This window comes from Phalacrocorax aristotelis, chromosome 2, assembly GCF_949628215.1.
Source record: "Phalacrocorax aristotelis chromosome 2, bGulAri2.1, whole genome shotgun sequence".
Lineage (NCBI taxonomy): Eukaryota > Metazoa > Chordata > Aves > Suliformes > Phalacrocoracidae > Phalacrocorax > Phalacrocorax aristotelis.
Genome location: NC_134277.1, coordinates 52,792,159 through 52,807,598, shown reverse-complemented (window position 1 = coordinate 52,807,598; position 15,440 = coordinate 52,792,159). Strand labels below are relative to the sequence as shown.

At 38.4% G+C, this 15,440-nt stretch overlaps 1 protein-coding gene across 4 annotated transcripts in view; it reads right to left on the bottom strand.

Moving 5' to 3' along the window:
• The window catches only part of ELMO1 (engulfment and cell motility 1), a 314,961-nt gene that overhangs the window by 168,228 nt on the left and 131,293 nt on the right, over positions 1-15,440 (bottom strand). The gene's annotated exons all lie outside the window — the stretch shown is intronic.

Sequence of the window (15,440 nt, the reverse complement as noted above, 5' to 3'; positions counted from 1 at the left end):
ATGCAGATATATATGTAAACAGCGACCAAAACGCTTATTTATACAACTGCTTTGGAATGATTTCAAATAAACCATGAAAAGGAGAAAAAAACACTAGATTCAAAAGCTGTATTAAATCTTTTGTATCTTGTGGACTGCTGAACTCAAAGGGCACCAAATAGAAGTGTATGAAATTAAACACATTCACCTTGTGGAATTCAGGTAAATTTTTTTGTTTATGTTCTGAATCTACAAATTTCAACTATGGAATAAATGAACATACCAAATATATCTAAAACTCGTTAGCTTCTACACGCTCCTACAGATTTCAGAAGTTTAGTTTCACACACTACATGAAAAACTACATTTGCTCAAAATATTCATTAGTCCATCTTTTGATTAGATGGAATTAAATGTAGATTTGAATAAGTTTCATGTAGTTCATGGTTTAGAGATGAACATTTGCCTGGCTACAGACAGGCTCAAAAACACCACAGAAGCTGCTCAGAAAAACAAAGGACCAAGAGTATGTCTCCATCAAAAAAATGCCTATCGTCTGCTATGCTGTTTTATCAGTATCACCTTTGCAGTGTCTCCAGCTCCACTCATCATTCTGACACAGAAAGATTTCCCTAGCTGCTTTGAGATGGCATTTCTGTTCTGCAAGACCCAGCTGACAGAGACTTTGAAAGTGCATTTACTAGTAGAAAACTAACTGGCAAAGATCAGCACAGATTTCTTCTTCCATCAGTCTGTTTCTGCTGTGTGATCCACCCACCTCGCTGACAAAAGCATGGGTTTTACTACTTTTCCTCATGTTGATTCTGCAAGGCCATAAAGTTGTAGAAATACGAGATTCCACTCTCTTGCCTATCTTACCTTTAGATGTATGATAGATTGGTTTTAGCCAGTCAATAATTCACAGTCATGTGAAAGACTAGAAGTACTAGGAACCAAAAAATATACATTGAGATGGCTGCTGCAACGTTAAAAGCAGACAAAGATTTTGGGCTGAAGGTTGCGTGCTCAATTTATTCGTTTTACATCTCTGACTTAGGACTGGTGTACAAGCAATGCAATCATAGGCTTGTCATTTTGCCATAGGGAACCAAGAGGGTGTCTAAAGTCCTAGATTATATACACAGTAGATATTTCAGAAGGGTAGTAGTCTAGAGCAGGAAAACAAAGGCGTACTGAGTTGTGTTTTCCAAAAACGCATCTTTCTTTAACCTTGGGGGGGGGGGGGGGCGGACAGGGACACGCGGGGTTGTTTGTTTCTTTTATAAACTTTCATCTGTTTATCTGAATTACAAACAAAAGTCCTTCGTGGCCATTTCCCCAACTCAACCTTCCATCTTCCACATGTGATACATTTATCAGTCAGAACATTTAACAATCAGAACAAGACTGTTTTACACAGATCATAAGCCCAACAGACTTCACCTTCTGCAAGGAGAAACCCTCCCTCCCTGCCACTTTCAAGCATTGCAGAAACTGCATTTGTTGAGAGGCTGGGTCTGGCAGACACACAAATGCTCCCCCCTCCCTCCAACCCCAGCATGAATATCTTAGCTAGACCTTCTATGCATTTGAACCCGCCTTCATTTTGCGTGTAAAGGACAATTCTTGGGGAACACTACTTGACACTTAGCCTCACCATGAGCATGTTTCCTTGGCAAAGCTGTTGAGAGGCTGTCAACAGGGAACGACACAGCACCAGTTTTACAATGCCTTTTGCAAGCAGAGCTTCACATAGGGCTGCACATATTCTCTCTACCCCCAAGCTACAGCACAGACAGACTATACTTGGATAAATACCTGGCAAGCAGAGAGTATCATGATCCAGCTATCCTTCTCCAGATATTAGTATTAGTGCTCATTTCATTTGTATTTACCAACAATGTTAAAATAAAAGCAGGATACTGAAAATAAAAAGGCTAACCTACTGTTGCTTGAATAGTTCTTTCCTTCATCCCATTCTACATCTCAAATTATAAAGAAATGTTGACAAAAAAAAAAAAGCCGGGACACAAGAAATATTACCACATTTAGGAGGATGACTCATTTTGTCTCTTACGATCGCTACTAGTTCTACGTTCAATCAAAAAAGCCATCTCTCCATCACTTATTACTTTTTCTGAGTCAAGACTATGAACAGCTATTTTTAGTTGTTTGTTTCAAAAGTTTCTGTTGCTTTGGATCCCAACATAACCAGGGCTTGATCTTCAGCTCTGTTAAGTCAAGTAACTGAAGACATGCCAGCTGAAAATAGCTGAGGATCCACGAGAAAGTTCTGGCATGTGTAAGACAATACATTATCTTCAATTATTCTTCAAATTCAAAAGGAATGCCAGCTGCTTTGTTCCCTTCCTTCTTCCTCCCTCCTGCTAAAATCATCCTTTTAACGCATTGAATGTTTGCGGTTGAAATATTAACTTATTGAGAGTGGGTTTAGAAATGAGATACAAAGCTAAATTATCTAAAATGCTGTAGTGAATAATTCAGAAGTATGCAAACACCCCCACCTACAACATAATTTATTAAGTATACGGAACACAATGCTTCAGGCATATTGCTGCATCTGTTTAGTACAAAGTCTATTGCATTTTTCTCTTTATAAAAAGGCAAGAGTAAGAAATACAAATGCAACAGATCTGTTACCTCCGATTTTTCAGATAATTTTTAGTTTTTTCCATTAGACTGAATATTATCTATGCATCTTTTAGCTTCAGCATCTGAGCAGTATTTAACGGCTTACGCTTTTGTATCGCAGATGTGTTAATATACCAAAAGCATCAGAATTTGTTATCCAGCTTAGTAGGGTACTGTGGAAATGAAAATTCATTCTTTTGGATAAGATGTAAACCCCAAATCATGTCTGCTTATGTCATTAAAAATAGAAAACAACAAATTAAAAAAACCCCACATGGCATGTTTCACAAGATTACAGCTATTCTGGGTAAATTCCAGTGCAGCAATTATATTCAGACAACCTAGCATTCTCACGCCGTCCTAGCTGTGTAAAGCTTTCTTCTCTGTCTTTCATCCTGAATGGCTCCACTGTCTTACTCTGGGCTTCCAAGGCAATCTCTGAGGGATGTATAGATTTCAGTCATAAGAATGTGTCCTCGCACTGAGATGCCTAATCACAGTAATGGTGTACTGTCAGTAGATAACTGCTAACCAAATAAGCACCCCTCCTTCCTTATATTATTCCTAACAACAGTACCTTCCACGTGAATATGCTGAAGCACAAAAGCCATTTATTTTCCAGCATTCATAGCCTATTTAGGTACAAACTTTTTCTTTCTGTCTTGACAGATATTAACGGCCTATCACAGATTTTGCATCAGTGCTATGTTTAACTACGTAAATCAGTTCCCAAGTCACACTAGTTTGTCCTGAAAGCTGCTTGCAGCAGGTGCTAGACCTGGCAATAGCTGTTCTACACAGAAGAGCAAATTTCCATTTTCCCAACCCCAAAGCAGCTCAGGTGAAAGGGTGTTCTGTACGCATCCCTTCTGTAGGTTTGTATGACAGAAACACTACGGAAGATCCCAAGGAGGAATTAGGATTGTAAAAGAACTAATGATAAAAGAACTTCGGAACGTCTGAAGAAGAGTCCAATTCAAACGTTGTTGATCTAAAAATCAACCCTCTCAAAACTGGTCATATTTTTTTTCTAAAGAAAATGGAACAATCTGTCTGCAAAGATAGCGCAAAGGACAGTAATCGCTTTCTCCCATTGTCAATTACTTGCACTTATTAATTTTCTCCTTTCTTTTAAATCTAAACCACTGTTCTGTGGGACTTGGAAGGAAGGCACTCACCTGGGTACTCAGCACCTATGCAAAACCCCTCCCTGGGTCAAATAAGGAAATTATAGTACAGAAATTACAGGGATGTTTTTTCCTAAGAACTCGGGACCAGGAGGGTGGGAACTTTAAGTGATATTCGCAGTGAATTATGAATTGATAAACTTATGTTGGAAGTATCAATGAGGACACAACCTCACCATTTACCCCTTCCCTAAATAATCCTGAAGTTTTACATGCAAATGTTCCCATCTGTTCATTTACACAAGAATTACAAATATGAAAAAATGTTACATTAAAAAAACATTTGTGAAGAGGTAGTCAGCTAAAATTCTTAATGAGGAAGTAATCTTGTCTTCTTATTTAACAGCACTATATTCAAAGGGTTGATGATGCACACAACTTCCACCATCCAATTTAATGAGACATAACAGTGACTTGGGAATTCTCAACCTCTATATATTCAATGAAAGCAAGAACTAACAAACAGATTTGGTTTTCCCTTGATAACTCTTTAAATACACCAATGCGCAGGGTTTTTTTTTTCTTCCAAAGATGATTTTTTTAAACTTTCCAACAGAACTCTGATAGAATGAAAACATGGCTGGGGGATCCCTGAATTAAAACAAAACAAAAACCAAAAAACGACAACAACCACTAACCCAAACTCAACACTACCTCAAGTCAGAACTATCTACGCTCAGCTACTGTTATATCGTTGAACAAATACGCAAAAAATCATTTAAGGTACTTCCAGTGCAAGCCATTTAAAACACATCCTCCCTACCTCACCACATATAAATAACTCCGGTATATTTCTACTGGATATAGTTTCTATAAAGACTTAAAAATTATGTTTGCATACAACGATGGTAGTTTTTACTTCAACTAACATAATTCCAGCTTTTTCCAGCTTTGTGTTTCAGCAAGAATTTGGCCATTTCTACCTGCTTAACTTTTTGGGGGTTTTTTTTGTAATAACAGCTTTGAAATACATATTAGTAGACTGCAAAAGTTATCCTTCAATAATAAAACTCAGTCCAATCTACATAATATGTTAAGCAACTGCCTTTCTGGATCAAGTCTGAACTCACCAACATAAAACTGACCTTCCCAATAGCAAAGAAATTATAAGCACAGTCTGGACATAATTTGCCCAATAAAATAAAAAAGTAATAATTTGAGTACTGTATTCCCTTGATTCACTGAGCTACTGTGTAATCTAATGTAAAGCACCACAGAGCTCTACACATAAGTCACCGCCAGAAATCTGCCCCAGTCACGAATGGATGCTATGGTGGTTAGAATTGTAAAAATCTGAATGTTGCGGTGGCGTAACTGAATCAGGTAAAGTCATCGGATAAAACGTAACAGGCCACGTCAAAAGACACGCACTGCATATTTTCAGCCATGAATAAATTACATGTTGTAAAGAAGACATAAAGCTCTTGTATAATTCTTTTTATTTTATACATACCTATATTACAGCTTTACAGTTACACGGTGGTAGTGCTTTGGTTTCCAAGATCTTAAGCCCTACAGAGTGGCAATAGTTTGAAAGCCTAAAAGAATCTAAAATGAGTGCTATAACTTAGAGTGATCACATCTGGTCAACACATGGCAGCTATGAACAACCTTTCAGGTTTTATTTCAGGTAACAAGGACAGACTTTAAAGTTGGATACATGCTTAGCACTTTACAGATTGTTGACTTCTTATTACTGAAGTAATGTTTTCTGAGCAAATGAAGTTATCAAGCAGTAAGAGGTCATGTACCCTCTTGGGGATATTTAAAATGAATCAATGGGACATGGTTATTTCAATTACATATTTTCAGCACGAGAAATTACTACCAGATATCTCCCAGCATTCACTAAGTTTACAGTATAACTGAACAAGCAGTCAAATGTCCACTCACAGATCCAGCTCAACTGGGTCGAGAAATTAAAAGCCATACTAGTTTATTGCTACTCCACACTTGAGATTACTGGTTCATTTACCAGCCACATCGCTGGACCCTGCCAGATTGCCTGTTCCATGCTTTTGGGCAAAGTCAGTCCTCTTTAGATGAAACTGCTGCTGGACATGGCGTGAGCTAATCCAGATGATTTTCACTGCGGGGAATTAGGGACCATTCCCAGGAGACTTTCTAGAGGCTCAGCTGGAAAGGTGTGAGGCAGGTATCCCTCCAGCCAGGGTAGCCGGGGAGCAACCAAGGGCTACAGCTTTTCAGATAGCTCCAGCTCTTTCAAAATCACGATGGAAGTCTATTACACATGTCCTGTCCAGGAAGCCATTTTTGTATTGTTTGAACTACAGCAGTCAAGAAGTACACCAGGAAAAACTATCATGGAGAATCCCTAACCTAAAAAGAAATAGTGTTATAGGCCTTTTTTAATGACCTTGGAATGTGTCAGGAGGTCAACTGGTTTAATTTTACCAGTGTCATTAAAGCAGTTTGCCTTTTCTACGTAGATAGGATCTAAGGCACAAATTCTCATCCTGCCCAGCAGGATAATTATCAAGCTAGCAAGAAGACACTCATGTGAGAAAACAGTGTGAAAAGTGCTAGCAGGAACAGCAAGCGGAAAAAAATTAATCCATCTAAACTTGAATATTGTAAATAAACACAGATTAAATGTTTGCAACTAGATATGTCAGACATAGCAGAGTCAAAACCTACCTGAGTACCTTTACGTCTGTTTGTGAACCCTATCAGTTGTGGAAATGAGTTAAACTTAGTGCTCCTAGGTCCAATTTTAGCGTGAAAGCCTTTTTCTGAGTTCAGGTAAGCTTAATGTCTGTTGTATAAGGTACACTGTGACTTCCACTCATTATTTAAGCATAATGGCTGGCTCTGTTGATATATTGGTGTACAGGCATTAAGAGTCCTGACTGATGGTTCAAAGGCTACTTATTAAGCAGAAATTCAGAGCTCTTCAACAGCCATTTTGTATAAAAGTTACAGGTATGACACAAAATAGTTAACAAGTGTAAACACACATATATTTTAGCATATGGCCAAAACATGTGAGTTGCAGAGCCTATCAACAAGAAAAAAAATATCTAGACCTTTTTGTTACGTAAAATGAAAGGTTCAAAACCAAGTTCTGACAAATCTTGGGCTGCTCAAATCAGAGACTTCTAAGCATAAGACTAACTACTAAAGCATCTTTTTTATTGTTTTAGTTACACTTCAATTTTAGATAAACCTAACCTTTTTGACATAACATTTGCCTCTGTAATTAAAGTGCATTAATTAAAACACCTTTCAGTTTTAGTTTCTTTTAAAGAAAAACTACTTAAACTATAAGCAATCAAGCAAAATCAGGGTAAGAATAATCATTAAAATCTTTCCCAAGGATGAGTATCTACAGGGAACCCACATGGGAAGCAGCTCCCTTAATTGCTGCAGTTGCCTCTCCCACACATCAACACTCAGAAGACTTGAATGAAACTCCGAATGGGATCCTTCCTGCTGTAACAACTACCAGCTCCAGTAAAGGGTATGATGCTCATGTACTATGGTAGGAATGGCACAACCACAGAAAAAGACGACTGGCACTCCATTTGTGCAGGGAATCATACTTTCCTTGGAACTTCATTAATAACGATGACTGAAGTTGCTGGGGTCATCCCTGCATCCTTACAAGACGCATTGCTTTGAGAATGGTGAGCTTTGCAAGGAGCCTAAACCTAGTGCCAAGTATCACAAATGTAAGCTGGGATAGATCTTGCTCTCCTTTCAGATATTTCTGTAGCAAGGTTTCACTTTTTTCTTTTTCAAGCAAGCTAGCTAAAATGGCTGTCATGTGCAAAAGGAAAGGGCCAGGCTGTGTTTAGTTCAAATAAAGAATAGAGAGAAGTCAGCCCTGTGTCTGAGAAAACTCCACTTCAAAAATGAATCAACCATGTGAATCTACTGGCTACCTGGCAGCCAGATACAACAGCTGTCAAAATTTAAAACTGGGGAATCGAGCTGAAATGTCATCTGTGGCTACGTACACGGACTCACAGTCCTAGGTAAAAAAGCCTGCTGCCACTACAGGGCTCTGTGGTTCACACACTGCCACTTCTTTTATTACCTGTGAGCAGGTCAAGCTTCCAGTAACCACAGAGGACAAGCTGAAAACTAATCTACACTAAAGGAACTGTCAACATCTACGATATTTTACCTGTCCTTGGATGTAAGTCCCCACATACAAAATAACTAGCTCTACAGTCAAATCTTCCCCCTGCTCAAGTACAAACAGTCAAGCTTTGTAGATATCAGAGATGGGTTTGGGAAAAAGGACAAATCTCTCCTAAAAATCTTTGAGTCCGTACTTCTGCCTTAAGTCAACAATAGCCTATGCCCAACCCTCAGCGTACCCTCATCTTCCCTCAGTAGCGAGGTAACAAAAAGACAAAAAAACCACTGGATCCATTTGTTGGGGAATTTCAGTTCACTTGACCTCCATTTTATTTTGCCTCCCTCTACAGGGACGTAAAGCTTTTGTGACTACAGCTGTGCTCTGCGAAATGTAGATATGTTTTGCATGTCTGGGCATTGTTCTACTCTGCTTCCAGTTTCTTCCAAACAGACATCAAAAAGATGATGGAGCTGCACCAAAATGTAGGAAGATTTAAGAAAATTAAGGAATTTTTTTAAAGAACACATACCATTGCTGCTCATGTAGGGGCTGGGTAACAAGCTGACTACATCAGACCACCAAAATATTCAGAATTCAGATGGGAAGGTGTTTTTAAGTTGGGGAAGTAATGCGGTTACTCACAAATGAAACACTTTCATCCTCCTTGTCTTCTAATTCATTCACAGGCCTAAGTTAATGAAATCATATATTCAAAGAGAGTATCTGTAATTCTTTGTAACTGATGAAAATCTAAATACTTTCTGTGCTATGCTATTTACTGTCCTTTAAGTCTTACAAAAGGCAAAAAAAAACCATGAAAAATGAGGGGGGGAACAGAGCAATAAGTACATTTAAGTAACATACATATCTGTACGCTTACATACACTGGAAAATTGCATAGGCTTAAAAAACCCTATTTGCAGTAATTAACATTAAATTGAATTTACACTGTTTCACAAAACTACCATCACTTCAATATCAAGCAAGGGTTTGTGTGGAATCAGCTATCCAAGTCAAGGCTTGTGAAACAGACGAAGCCCACACTACAAAAGAAGAGATGTCATTATGCCTGATCAGTGCTGGGGGCCCCTGTTTCTTCATCTTTTTTTTTTGTATGCAAATTTTGAGCCATGTGCAGCACATAATATCCAGAGAAAGATGTCCAGGATCCACCTCTAAGAGAAGGGGTCAGAAAACAATTACCAGTAAAAGGACTATACTGTTCTGATACACTTGAAACAAACTACTCAGCCCTACTATGTCCAAATCCATGGAGCTTGCCTGCCCCCACAAGGGGATGCACATAGTAAATAAGCATCAAACAAGAAAACAAGACACTGAAATCGTAGATAGTCTATAAATAAAACATATACCAGAAATGCAATGTTCCATTGTTCCTAATTTTACATTAGCACATTTACATTTGCCAGTGAGTTTTCTTCAAAAGAGGCATACTTTTGTAAATCACAAGGAGTTTAAGATTTGATTTCTACAATTTCACAATCTAAAGTATTGGAGAGGTATAAAAATATAAAAACCCTTTTATCCTCCCCCTGCAAAACAGCAGTTTATCCTGTCATTAAGAAACTGGTTTAAAGGACAACTCCTCTAACTAACATTTATAATAAACACAAAATGATCAAATGAAGTATTAAGAAAATCAAAACACAAGAAGATTGAGATTATACAGAATCAGTTTATTCCCACAGACACACAACCACAGATATCTCATTCTGATTAGTTTTAACTTCATTCTTAAACTGATACTGAAAGGTCAGAGAAGGTTGGTAGCCCAGCAAAATGTTGGGGTTTTTTTTTCCCCCCTTTAAATCTGTTCTCCTATAGAAGAACTAAAGCTAAGAGGAATTCAGCAGCATAAGATAAAAGGCTGGTTTATTCATTTAAAAAATGTGAAAATTGTTAGATGCCTGCTCCTGACAAACAATCCTGGTAAATCACATGCAGCTGCATGGCAAACAAGAACAGCAGCTTTAACATACAGACTTGCTATCCACAGTTGTTGGTCACTATAATGATGCATCTGACCCAGGCGCCACCTTCTGTGCAATTATTGGCTCAGGCCAACAGTACCAAGTTTATATAAACTTAGTAGCTTCTCTAATACATAGATACCATCCACTGTGCATGTCATAAGGTCAGGTTTTCCCAGTTACAACTGACCAATTTTTGTTTATAAAATGAAGTTTCTCAGGTTTTCTCCCAGCCATTTAAAACCTCGTGCCTCCAAGCAGCAGTAATTCTCTGTGTCCCTCTGTTAGCACTCAGGGGCAGCAGACAACAGAGTGATGATGAAGAAGAAATGCATTATCTTTGTTTGGATTTACTGATCAATTCATGTTTTTCGTCACTCATCTCCTTTTTTGTCATTCTTCAGTGTTTGTACCACACTGCAATCACACTTGGCTGAGCAGCTGTGGAGTCACCTGACCGCACCTGCCCCTGTGGCCAGAGAATATCGCCCCTCTCCCTTGGGGGGTTGCACCCCAAGCCATCCTCACCAGCTCTGCCCCACTCATGCACATGAAGGACAACCAAGCTGTCCCCTGCTTGTGCTCAGCAGGCATCTACCCACGCTTCCTTGCACTGCTCAAAGTGGTTCAGGGGCTCAACGGAAGAGATTTGCCAATGAAACGCTAACCCTGGGGACTACCCTCCTCTAAGTTATACCACAGGAGATGCCCCCCACAGCCACACTTTGACTTGAATGTCTCAGCAAGTCTAGGTGTCAGTGTGGAGTGGAGTTTCAGCATGAATTCTGCTAAGTTGCAAACCTCAGCGTGCAGTGCTTCATTCTGCGTGCAGCAATCCTAATTCCAACACAGTCCCATGTTTCCACAACCTAGTACCAAATACGCAGCATGACATGAAACTGTGGAAAGCTTCATTTATGGCAAACAGTAACTTCAATCTATGAAACTGGTCTTATGGGAAAGAACGCAGTAGGTCACACACCTATGGGCTCTTAGCAGCACCAAGCACTGGATGGCTGAGAGTAAGCTTGCACGGCACATCAATGATTTCTGTCTTTCTGCTCTCAGGCTTGGAAAGGGATTGATGCTTTGCTGCTTCTGCTCACATTTGCAGAACGTGGCCTCAGATGGCAATCAAACATAAGTTTTTCTGATTAGATCTTTAACTACATTTACAAAATCTCATCTTTTACAGTTTTGCAGAGACTGTTGGGGAAAAAAAAACACCAAAAAACAACAACAACAACAAAAATCAAACACCCAAACCCTGAAAAATCCAGATTGCAAGAAAGCGTCCCTGTCGTGGAGCCTACACAAGGCTGAAAACACTCAGGCACAGGAACAAACTATTATTTCAGAGGGAAAAAACATCTCACCGGTAAGCGCCAGACAAAAAAGAAACTCTGAGCAGAGTGTACTATATAACAAACTGTAGCATGCAAGCCAAATTAAGTAACTTTTTATTGCACCCAGAGGTATCATTTATCCTAAACATCAAACATCTGCTGGCATTTAACTGGGAAATGGGAGTTTACAGCCCAGAACAGTTATTTCTACAATTTCTAAGGCTGAAATGATGCTGTACTCATGCAAGTGAGCTGTTGAACAACTTTTGTGAACAACCTACATCTGGTATGATGCTAGTGCCCTCTGCTGCAAAGTTCGCAGCTTTCTTTTAAAATGAGGTTCAGCTGTACTCCAAATAATATCAAGCCATATACTGTATTTATAAATACAGTACATCAAGGATTTCTATCTTCAGGTGAATACTAAAGAAAACCAATCCTGACAGATATTTAATATTACTGTAAAGAGAAGATCTAAGTATTCACTTTGAAAACATTCCGTGAGACTACCATGTGGAGCTGCATACTGTAAAATAATCTAAAATATTAAGCTAATAATTAAGCTTTGTTTTTCAACAAGTGAAATTGAGACCTTTTGTTTTTTAATAGGAAATAAAATTTTAAAATCCCTTTTCAGACTGAATGATCTCCATATAGAATCAGGAAATTTAACTGTAAAATTAACAACTGGACTTACTGATTGTAGCTCCTTCAAATGCCAGTATAGACTAGTTACATCTTTAGTATCATCATCAGTTCATTTATATTTCCTTCCTATTCTACTTTGGTTTTCTTTTCTTAAACATCACATATTTTGTTCACCCTTCTAATACAGGTTTTAGTACCTCTACTTGTGGTTGCTCTGCCAGAGATCTATCAAGTAGCGATGTTCACAGACACACTAGGGAAGCAAGATGTCAAAAGCAAATGGAAACTAGAGAAAGATGTTTAAATTGCAAGTAAAACTGGTTGTGCCACCTGCAGCTCAGGTTGTCTGACACTTTCCATTTTTAGACTTTCTTTTGCTTCCGATACTTTACAACTATTTAAGCGTCAGGACAGAATGCCTAGCATCTCCTTAGCAAGTTTTTAGCAAATTATTTGATCATTTTTAGGAATGTTTTATCAAGTACTGTATTGTTATTAAATAAATTTTTACACAATTGTTTTGTTAAGAAACTCCAGCTTACTTGTGCTATGCAAGAAAAACGTCTAGATTAGTAAAAGACTTGTTCTTGTGACATTCTTGAAATTCCTCTGGAACGTAAGCTGCATTTGGCCACATAACAAAAACTCAGGATGAACTGAATCTAACAAGTCTTTTTGGAGCACGCACGGTTTTGTCTTAAGACGCTGCCTGTCTTGAGCATTCCTTGGCCCCATCTTCAAGGCTTAGAGAAAAAAGCAAACCAGGAGTGGAGTAGAAAGAGGAATTAAGTAGATGGGCACACAGCAACAATGAGAAGACAGAGCCAAAGTCAGGCATCTGGGGGTGGGAAGGCTTAGAGGAAGAAAGAAGGCAAGAGTGGTAGGGCAGAAACCAAGACAGATGGGAAGGAGGACTATAATTATCAGCCTGGGGCTAAACAAGAGAAAAAGATCATGACAGAAATACAGAGCAAATTGTAAAGGAGGAGAAAAGCAGAGGCAGATAGAAGAAATACTGCACATGCATGTAATTAAATGTGACAGAGGGAAGGAAATTAATTATGGTTTTAATGACTTATTTATGCCTTTTCCTAAAAACATTCAACTTTGCTGCTCTTTTAGTACAAGGTTGTGCTGCACTTCTGATGCAGACAATATTAATGAAATATACACACATTTCAAACATTTACGTTAGTTTAGATGCTTCCATTGGTTTAAGATCAATGTTACAGGAGGTTCTGGGCTGTTAATCCCAGCAACTAGATCTTGTTCATGTGATATTCCTATACACAGCAATAGGATTACATAGATAAACATTACTCTCTGAAAAGAGGAACGACAGAACTGGTCCTGAAATTCTGTTTTGTCTCAAGTACTTCCAAATAAGTGCTTAAGAAAGCAGATACAGTCATATGAATCTCTATGTCTTTTTAATTACAAGGTGATCAAAAAACTGCAAGTAATAGTCACTATACAACTACAACTCTTCCATAACACCTAGAAATAAATATGTATGATTATTTTTCACCTTGCAAAACTTACCCTGAGGAACAAATCAGCAATAGCTTATTTCTCAAATACCTGCTAAAGAATTCAGCTTCAAAACTGAATGACAGAACAGAGAGCGAAGCTTGCAAACAATGGAGAAGAGCAACCTCTAGTGGTCATAAGGGTAAAAATGAGAAAATAAATCCTACATACATTTCTGTCCTTCCCTACTGGTTCAATGTTAAAGAAAATTTCAGCAGCAAAGAGCAGACCATGGATTTTTTCTGGTCATAGCATCTGCAAATTTAATTCTGGTAAATAAAAGGACACTCAAATCTATGAACCATGTACTACAATGAAAGATAATAAGAAGAATCTCCTTCCTGGTGGAATGCCGTTAGACATGGTTTCTGCTCTGCTGGAGGGTGATTAATTATTAGCTATCATTAATTAATGGCAAAGGATTTTCCTTCAGAGTGGCCATTGTTACAGATAGAAATATGGCAACCAAACTGAGGGTCAGACACTTCCGTGTTGAGGCAGAGCAGCCTCAGCCACTGCATATCTGAATAGCTCATCAAAAGGAAATCTTCTCAAACTGATTTTCCAGCAACAAGTTATTTCACAAGTTTTCAGATAGTAGACAGAGAAAGAGGGTTGTGGGAGTAGACAGAGTGGACGAGGATGGAAAACTACACATCTTTTTCAGTTGTACAGACAACCTGTCACCTATGCTGTTCTATAATTAAATTTATAAGATTTAATCATTGGGTTAAAATTCTAAAAAGGTTCAGATCTAGATTGGCACATATAATAATTCTAAAAATGTTCTTCTGCCACTGCCAAAGCCCACAAGAGAATCTGAATGTAAGAAAGCATTACTTTTATTATAGCTGAAAAGGTCCCCCAAAGGATAAACAATGCAACACTTCCCATCACTGCAGAATGTCACCAGCAGGAGGAAACATCAGAGTGCTGTGAACAGAACAGCTAAAAATGACCATTCAAGACCTTTTAGATGAGTCTTTCAGCATTTTACACCAGCTCCAGATTTTAGTCCCCAAATCACAAAACTTCAGCTTCCTGTTCTGGGCTTTCCCACTTCTACAAGCCATAATAAGAGTTTAAAACTTCAAACGCTCAGGCTTTCCTTTTTTAGGAAGAACAAGGATGACCATCCTCAGGTCTTCAACAAGAACAGCTAAGTAAATACATCACATGGGGTCTGCTTCTGTCCATCTCCCTCTCACCCTTCCCTCCTAGGAAAGCGTTATCCTCTCTAGCCTGGCACATCACTACCATTATAATCCAGATGTCCAGCTGGAACGAAGGGGGTTCAGAGAACTAGCTTTCATTAGCAATTCCAGAGTATTTAAGGACTATCAATACCCCTGCAGGGCATGGCATCCCAAGCCCACTTCCGTCTTGCTTAGTTTTTCCTTTTCAGAGCCGATCTCAATATGCTGCTTAATTGACTACCACTAATCCGCACCATGAATATTTCCTAGAAATGTGCACTGCCCTTTCACTGCATAATTTCACTCTGACTCTTTACTTCTTTCTATCAGTCAGTAATAAAGGCTGAATGACTGTCACACAGCAATCTAAGTCTTTATCTACTGCCTTTCTATCAATAGAAATCTGAACTTTAATACATACATAACACCATTCCAAGTAAACCCATGCCTCAAATCTGCATTCATATAATTTTTATCATTAGGTTTATCATTTATTATTAGGTTTGATAATTTATTATTAGGTTAAATAAATCAACACTTTAAGTTACATTCTTCAAAACTAGGATGCAACTATTTCATGGTCCAAAATAATAAGCAAAATGTAACATCATATCTTTAGAAAAAAATTGACTCTAACTATGTTTGAGTTATTCAAGTCAGAATCTCCCACTGTACGCTAAAAAAAAATGAAAATGGATCATTTTGTCTACAGGTCAGTAAGAGGTGGGTCTCTTAGTGCTGACTATTATTACAAGTTGCCCAACACTTTCCATTAGTAGGTCCTGTTCTCAGTTGTTAATAGC